Source organism: Aplysia californica, unplaced genomic scaffold (genome assembly GCF_000002075.1).
Source record: "Aplysia californica isolate F4 #8 unplaced genomic scaffold, AplCal3.0 scaffold00069, whole genome shotgun sequence".
Lineage (NCBI taxonomy): Eukaryota > Metazoa > Mollusca > Gastropoda > Aplysiida > Aplysiidae > Aplysia > Aplysia californica.
The window spans coordinates 876,616-885,018 of record NW_004797339.1 but is presented as its reverse complement, the minus strand read 5'-3'; the positions used below and the strand labels follow the sequence as shown (position 1 = coordinate 885,018).

Below are 8,403 nucleotides of genomic sequence, written 5' to 3'. Positions count from 1 at the left end.
GTGGTGTCTGGAATGTGGAATTTCACGGATTTTTCGCAAACTTGAATGCTACCTCAGGAAAAAATTCATTAAAATTTTTCTAATTCGATTAAGAAAAAACAACGGACAAATTTTTAGATCTTATGTTTGTGAACACGCTTGCAAAAAACCCAATCAATTTCCATTATCGATAAGTGCGGTATTCATTACGTAAGACATGTATAAAATCCAATATGGCGGCGTATCCATGGAAGCGAAACTTTTTACTCAAATTTGAATGCGGATTTTAAGAGTCCTTACTATGCTTGTTATATGTGTGAAATTTGGTAAAATTCGGTCCAGTAACAAGCGAGATAGCCTCCAGGTGTAGCCCCCCCCCCCCTTAAAAGCTATAGGGTTACTTCCGAAAACGATAGATCTTGCCCTCAAGACGCCATTGTTTTCGGTCTTCAATTCCTCACAGGTCACGCGGTACAGTGCCCGTTCTATAAGTGTAGAATTCTGTGGTTTTGCCCTGACTACGGTTTCCATTATATTATTGGCGTCTGTGGAGTAGTGGTTAGGCGCTTCGATGTCGCACGCAGAAGTGAGATCGATTCACGTGTATTATTTGGGGGGTGGGGGGGGGGACTTTTAAAATCAAGTAGATCTATCTGCGACTGCCTGACGTTGTATTTCTCTCAGCTTGGGCTAGCCCAGACAGACAGGGTTGAAGCAGCCCGACACTGAAATTATTTAAATGGTATCGATGGCAAAGTATCTGCAAGTACAATTAATTACAAAAGTGCAATTTCCCCCAGTTTTTATTATAGTCTGGCAGCTGAAATGTCTTGTGGCATGTCGAAATATTTCGCCTTTCTTTTTTCACATAAAACTTGAAATGCAAGCTCGTAATCTATCTAAATCTCTGTGAGTATGCAAGCTCCTTTATGTTCAGCTTGTTAAAAAATATTCAAAATGTAGGGAAGACAGTCTGATTCTCGTATTGAAAAGCACTCTTTCCGAGATGTTTTATATCGATGTCGCTTGACTAGTTATCAATGGGACTTTCCTATCCTGAACATTGTCGCTGGAGAATTCAGGGCGAGCCTTTCATTGTCGACACAGTGTTAATGTCTGCAGTCCTGAGGTAAACATTAAAGCTATCGGCACGCTCAAATATTGATGATTTCAAACGCGTTTTCTCTTTTTATAGCAACTAGAAGAGAGGAATCAATATGAACCAACAGAAACATAAAACCATAAAACAATCATAGGGTGGGATGGACAGGTTCGAAGGAGGAACCCACTTTAGGGGCATGCTCATCCATAATAGAATAAGATAGCAGAAAGATTTTGAAAGTTCAAATTAAATACACAATAGCCCGCCTCCTCGCCCCCCTTAAAAAATGATATAGTAAACATTAAAAACAGCTTTCTGGTATACCCTCTCCCACACCCCAAATAGCCCCCCCCCCCAAAAAAAAGAAGCAGATTAAAGAGAAAAAGTAAACAAAATTAACACCCCTCCTCCTAAAAAAACCAAAAAAACCCGAAAGTATTAAGGAAAATAAAATGTACCCAGGCAGTGTTTACGGAGCAGCAAGTCTCTCTTCTCCCCACGTCACGTTTGTGATGGGTCAAATGATTGTAAACAAAAGTAACAATAGTAAATAATTTGTAATGCCATCGAAACAATGAGACATATTAGGAGTCGGGCTGCTTTGACCGTGCCTTCCAGGACCACCCTGGGCTGTGTGGAGTAAGCCAACAGCACCGCATTAAACAGACAGAGCAGAGACGTTCGATTAAGAAAAACAGAAACAAAACAGAAACAAAACAAAACAGAGTACAAAAAAAAGAAAAGAAGTAAACAATGCTCCCTCGCTCTCGAAACAAACCGTCGTATTCCGCGCGTAGCGACCTCACCGTTGCACCATTGACGCCCGTAAGTCGAACGGAAATGGTTTTGCATTATGAAGCACAACCCGGGTGCATCAGATACGGTTTACCAATTGCATATAGCGAGATTCACGTTATATTACAGGAATCTCTGGATCAGCCTCCAAAACGTAAACAAAGGAATGCAGCAAACGTATCTTCAAATAGTGATCTTCAAAGACCATGTATATTTTGATGATAAAGGTTCCTCATTCATAGGGCAATTCCATGCCTTGTTCATAATGATCCATTTTGTTTAAATCTGTCTGTGTATCAATCAATCTATCTATCTATCTATCTATCTATCTATCTATCTATCTATCTATCTATCTATCTATCTATCTATCTATCTATCTATCTATCTATCTATCTATCTATCTATCTATCTATCTATCTATACATGTATATATATATATATATATATATATATATATATATATATATATATATATATATATATATATATATATATATATGTATCTATATCTATATCTATATCTATCTATCTTTATATATATCTATATCTTGCTTCGTATTATATCTCAGTGTTGTCGTCGTCATCGTCATCGTTGTTGTTGTTGCTGTTGTTGTTGTTGTTGTTGCTGTTGTTGTTGTTGTTTTTGTTGTTGTAGTTGTTCTTGCTGATATTGATCCAGAAACGGCTGGGCTCTTGCTTTTCTGTTTTTTTGGGGTGTTTTTTAAAAGTGTTTTACGGCGATCGTAACTGCATAAGGTCACATGAGCGCGTTGGACATATTAAACATATTCAGTTGGTAGGATATTTTGAAATTTGCCCGGGTGGCGGCCGAAGCCTACTCTTATCGACTTTGACTACCAAGGGATCTTTGACGGGCGCAACTTTCACACGCGACCTCCAAGATTTTTCGCCCTTATCCGAGAAGGCTAGGTGTAAGATCTTACCTACCATAAGATCAGGGGTGTGGCTGAAAGACAGCAGTAAGAAGGAGCCAAGGATATAGCAGTAGAAAGTCTGCAGAAAGAGTCAGGAGCTCAGAGGAGGGGACACACAAGGTGAGGGGGTGGGGGCAGAAAGGGAAGACGAAAGCAGCAGGAAAGGATGTGAAAGGAGAGCATTTCAGAGAAGAAAATTTTCCGTCGCTTTCTGAGTTCGAACCCGGGACCTATTGAATGAGAGGCAAACACTTTTAACATCTAACCCTCTGCTCTTCTGTTCAATCCCATGTAGTGATTAATACAGTTTTGCTGCAGTTGCTGTGATGTTCCATAGGCCTACATTTGTTGTCAGTGATACGTTTCCAAGGGAGAGGCGTGACTGGTGTCATCTAGGACTGAGCACCGGTACAAACAGCAGTGGAACACAATATCACATATTATGTGTAGTCATACAAAAGATACACTGGTGTAGTTTTGATGTCACTGCGTTTAAATGGAAGTTGAAGTTTTACATGTTTCATACGCATGTAGGCTACATGTATGTTGTTTTCAAAGGCTGAAGATCGTGGTCTTTTCTTCTCTGTGAAGGCGGTTGGTACTGTCATTTTCTTTTGTGGTAGTCATAGCTTTGGAAACTGCTCTGCCTGTCTTTCCAAAGGCTGACCTATTCATCCAATCTTGTTTTTGTTGCTTTCTGCGATTTGTTTTGCAGTGTGGTGTCTCTTAATTTGCCCAGTGGTTGTCGACCACAGCAGCTCAGGTGAGTTGTAAACTTGTTGCCTTGACAAACACGCAGCAGTTGGAGGCTCCAATCCGAGCCGGCCTACATATTTTTTTCAACTTCCCAAGAATATCTCAGCTCAACTCTGCCCGATCAGGTACTTTGGATGATTCAGCAGAACTAGACTTGCTCGTCAACAAAACCCATACACGTTTTTTTCCCTACAGTTCTAAGCTATACCTACGTATGCAGCGGTTTCTCTTCGCCAGAGAATAATAATTGATATTTGTAAGTTACATTAGCTTTTAAATGTTGTATTTAAAGAGATGTACATGGCAGCAATAACACCGCCCCTTCTCTCTATGTAAACACATCAAATAAATAAAATGACTGGAAGAGAAGTACATGCAAATACGGCTAAGACATTCGGTAAAGATCAAGAGCAGATAAGAAGGCCTAATGACAAAAAAACCCCAACCCAACCCAACAACAAACAACCCCCAAACCAACCCCCCCCCCCCAGCCCCAACAAAACCAAGTAAAGAAACAAGAATAGCAACACAACTAAAAAGTATCGGAACAAACAGCAGGTGATCATTCGATCAGTCTGACGGCTGGATATAAAGAAGTCGATAGTGAGTTCTATCGGCAGAAAATGAATAGAGATCGATAATCGATATGCGTCCGTTATGTCTCGGTGTATTGCCTATTGACAGACATAAAGATCAATATCTTGATTGAAGAACGCAGTTTTCTAGTTGGAGGTTAATATACCTTGTCTTTGCCATACCTATAATTCATTTATCAAGTTTGTTCAATTAACTTCACCCCTCCCCCCCAACCCCAACTTCTTCGGCGTATGTTGAGAACACATAATCTACATGATGCTTTTCCACGAACTTAAAGAGTTTGAACATTGATGAAGAATTTTTACCCTTTCGAAATTCAATACTGGAAATGGCTGTAGTGTGTTGAAAGGACCCTCAGTCTTATAGTCATACGCAACGTAGTTATGGAGGACGGCTGACATTTGCGCTCGAATTTAATCATGATATATATATATATATAAAGAGAGAGAGAGAGAGAGAGAGAGAGAGAGAGAGAGAGAGAGAGAGAGAGAGAGAGAGAGAGAGAGAGAGAGAGAGAGAGAGCAGGGGCGGCTCGTGGGTCTAAAAAGTGGGCGTGCACAATTAAACTATCTTAGGCTGAAGATAATCAAGGGCAGAGTAAATGGGATGGTGTATAATTTTAGGATCTTTGGGTTGGTGAAGGAAGACCGTGTGCTTTTATTTTCATTCTTTTTACTTGTGGCTTTGACTTCAGAACTAAATCTGTTTGTTAGCTAAACGTCAATTTCATTCATCCTGCATTAGAACTGAACACTCAAGTAATACCTTTCACCACTCCACTACAAAACCGTTCAAAAGCACAACTGATAGGACGGCGACTTAAGTAAGTCGCGTTCACCTCCCTCAGGTTCACGATCACAAAGTCACTTAAAATAGTGACAAGACAATGAACCAATCACAATTCATTTGAGCACTCCGCTGGATTGCTCCGGGGCCCACATAATTTTGGCATGGAATAGTGCACAGTCTATGGCGTTTATTTTTAGATTGCCTACTGTGGGCTATGTTTCGGCGCTATTCGGCAGGAGTACATTTGAGATGTGCCGTCTTATTAATATTAATGTACCGTCAAACTCTCTACAAGTGTCGTCATCGCTTGGGTTATCCAAAAGAGCGATTTATAGGTCAGATTTCCACTGTTGACTATCCTGTTATGTTTAGATATAGCACATGAACTTAGGCATGGCATAGTAGATGTTTTACGGCGCTATATAATAGAAATGACAGTTACGGCGCCAGCGAGGGCCTTGTTTTGATCTAATATTTGGCTAGTGTTTGTTTCTGGCGTCTTTTATTTTATTATTGTGGGTGCTTTACGTCATAGAACATTAAAACTTTTTGGGCGGCACTGCACGACCGTGCTCTATGGACGAACCGCGCCTGATAGAGAGAGAGAGAGAGAGAGAGAGAGAGAGAGAGAGAGAGAGAGAGAGAGAAGAAATCATTAAAGGGAAACTGCCTGATGCAAAGTTGTCCTGGTTGTTACGGTTGGCATCGATTCTCTCTTTTTGTATTAGATGGGGATTGAGTAATGTTATGTTCAATGTGCAATAAACCTCTTCGGTTCGTCAAGTATCGATATTGTTTCGGCTTTTTTTCAAGTTTTTTCTGACATTATCACAATTCTTAGGTTAAAAAATCAATATATAAAACAGTTGTGGGACATGTTGCCTAATGCCTCCTGCTGACCATGCACAGGCGGAAGTCGAGTTTTCAGCAGAGAGGCTTTTTAAAAGAATAAAACTGATTTTGAAGTCATTCAACAGAAATGGTGGATCAAACTTGAACTGGCAACATCTTGTATGCTATTTTCGCAACAAACTCAGCATGACAGTCTGTTCTGCCGGTGTAAATGAATCAACTCTTGTCCCAGTCTCTCGCGTTCGCGCTATACTTTAGCAGGGACACTGCACTTTTGGTTGGAGGATCTGATTTTGATTCTGATTTTCTGCTGTACGTCTTCAAGTTTGATTTAAATTTGAATGTGCTGAAGTAAAATGCTTGGAGAAATGACAATAGAGAAGCCTTCGAATGATTTTTTTGCTCTGATGGCACTTTCCAGGTATGCTCATAGAGAAAGAGGATCTCTCGCCGTCTCAGAAATATAGAATATTGTACATAGTGGGCACAGTTTTCTAACTCGAAATCACGAGTGCCTGGATATTCGGCCATGATCACGAAGCAAAATTCTTTTGCACTTTATTTGGACAGAGAGCTGGAAGACCGAACAAAGATCAACAATGAACAGTTTCAGTGTCTGACTGATAAAGTAGAACTAGTAACGTGTGATAGAATAGCTTGAAGTTTGCGGTGTCAAGCTCACCCCACATGGAGCTGACGGTATGCTTTTCTGTTGGCTTTTGAAAAGATACACCGACATTTTGTTTTTCAATTAAACCTGTTGTCCATGCTAAGTTATTTGAGCATAGCTACCAGCCACGGCTAAGTTTCGATCTTCTTGTTTGGCAGAAAAAAGAACAAGCACAGAGCAGAATTTCCCAGTGTTCCATGGAACGTGTACAGTTGGTAGAAGTATTGTGGGCAGAAAGAAAGTGAGGTCTGCTAAGAGGTGAGGTGATGATGACAAAATTCCACTCTTTCAAGTCTTGAGATTAGAGCACTTTTAGCGTTTTCGTCGACTTTAAGCATGAAAGAAGACAAGTAGGCCTACATGTATCCTTTTAGCGCTTTCACTGATTCCAAACGATTTCTAGGTAGCATTGGCCATGTCTTTAGCTGATTGTGGTGGACTTGTCGACACATATTTCATTTTTTAATGCCTTTCATTGTTTGTGTAAATGTCTTCCACGCCTCTGAGCTCACCAGTTTTGAAGATATTTGTGAACCAAATTAATTTTGTCACACGAGGTAGGTTTATACAAGCTATACAAGCAACACCGATACCACCCAAATGTTCCGTCACAAATTTCCGTGCCTGGTGTGTTGTGCAACACCATTTAACCGACAAACATTTCCGTCTCACGTTATAGAGGCCGCGTTTTGTTTAACTCAGGAAAAATGTGCAAAAACAGACTTTTGTGACAACCTTGCTGGCTACAGATTATATATTGTGTGACTGGAGTAATTGATGTCAGGCGACAGCGGACAACCCTCTCGATCTGGGAGAACCTAGAAGCTAAAGTTAAACGTCTCAAACAATTGAGGTTAATGCAGGAAGATATTTAGTTGATAATGACAAAGTGTTAAATTATTATTCCCATGAAGAAAAAAAATATTACTGAACACCCTCACTCCTTCCTCTCCCACCCCTCCAATTCAACGAAAGAAACAAAATAACAAATAACAAATCCAATCAAACCAACCAAAAAACAACCAGACCTCTTCATAATACAACACCCCCCCAACCCAAATAAAAACAGCAAAAGAGCAAAAACATAAAAAAAAAAAAAATCACATTCTCTCTAAACAATCAACAAACAGCAAATTTTAATGATCCTCCTCCATTTTCATAAAACGGATGTGGCAAAATGACAATAAGTTTAGAGGGAGGAATGTTTGAACTCATAATAGGACATTGATTTCTAGCCAGTAGGAAAACCTTCTGCTGGACCTTACTGTCAATTACTTTACACTGTAGCAGCACAACTATACCATGTATTAGAAAAGCCAAGTTCCACTCAGTAATATTACTTATATTGATTCACAAAGAGTTGTCACATTTATAAAAAAGGCGAATGTTAATAAAATTCCAATCAACAAAACACAAGTAATCCAAAGAAACGTATCTAACGGAGAAGTGAAAACCAAGTATTAATAATTTGTGTAATGTACTCACAAAAACTTATAGTACCAGTTGTTCTCTCAGCTAATGTTTCCTCAACGACAGAACCTCACAGCAACCTGTAAACTGTATTTTTAGGTCCAGGATCTTGACTTGTCTACCTCCACACATTCTACACAAACGACACACTGCAGGCTGTCCTCCCGACCAGATCAGGCCAGTGCCGCGTCAAGTCACGTCGCTGGGTCAAAAACCTGTGTTTACTTGTTTCTGTCGTCAACTGATCAAAGCTTGGGCCACGCTTCTCTCCTCTCGTATGGTCCCTTATTGATTAGCCGTAGGGGCGGGGTTAGGGTGGGCGGGGGAGGGGTGTGTATCGGGCTTGCTGGCTGGCACAGCAGATCGATAAAAGGGTACAGTAGGTGTAGTAGGTTTAAGTGTGTCGCCCTGTCGCATTAGACCGTCTCCGCGAGGGGGACATAATTTGTGGGGCTGGG

General features: G+C 40.4%; 1 protein-coding gene across 1 annotated transcript in view; it reads right to left on the bottom strand.

The window, feature by feature from the left end:
- Window positions 1–8,207, bottom strand: part of LOC101854556 — a gene marked incomplete in the record, with an annotated part of 16,166 nt that extends 7,959 nt beyond the window's left edge. The window contains 1 exon segment of the mRNA XM_013079959.2: window positions 7,961–8,207.
- Between the last annotated feature and the right edge of the window lie 196 nt (window positions 8,208–8,403).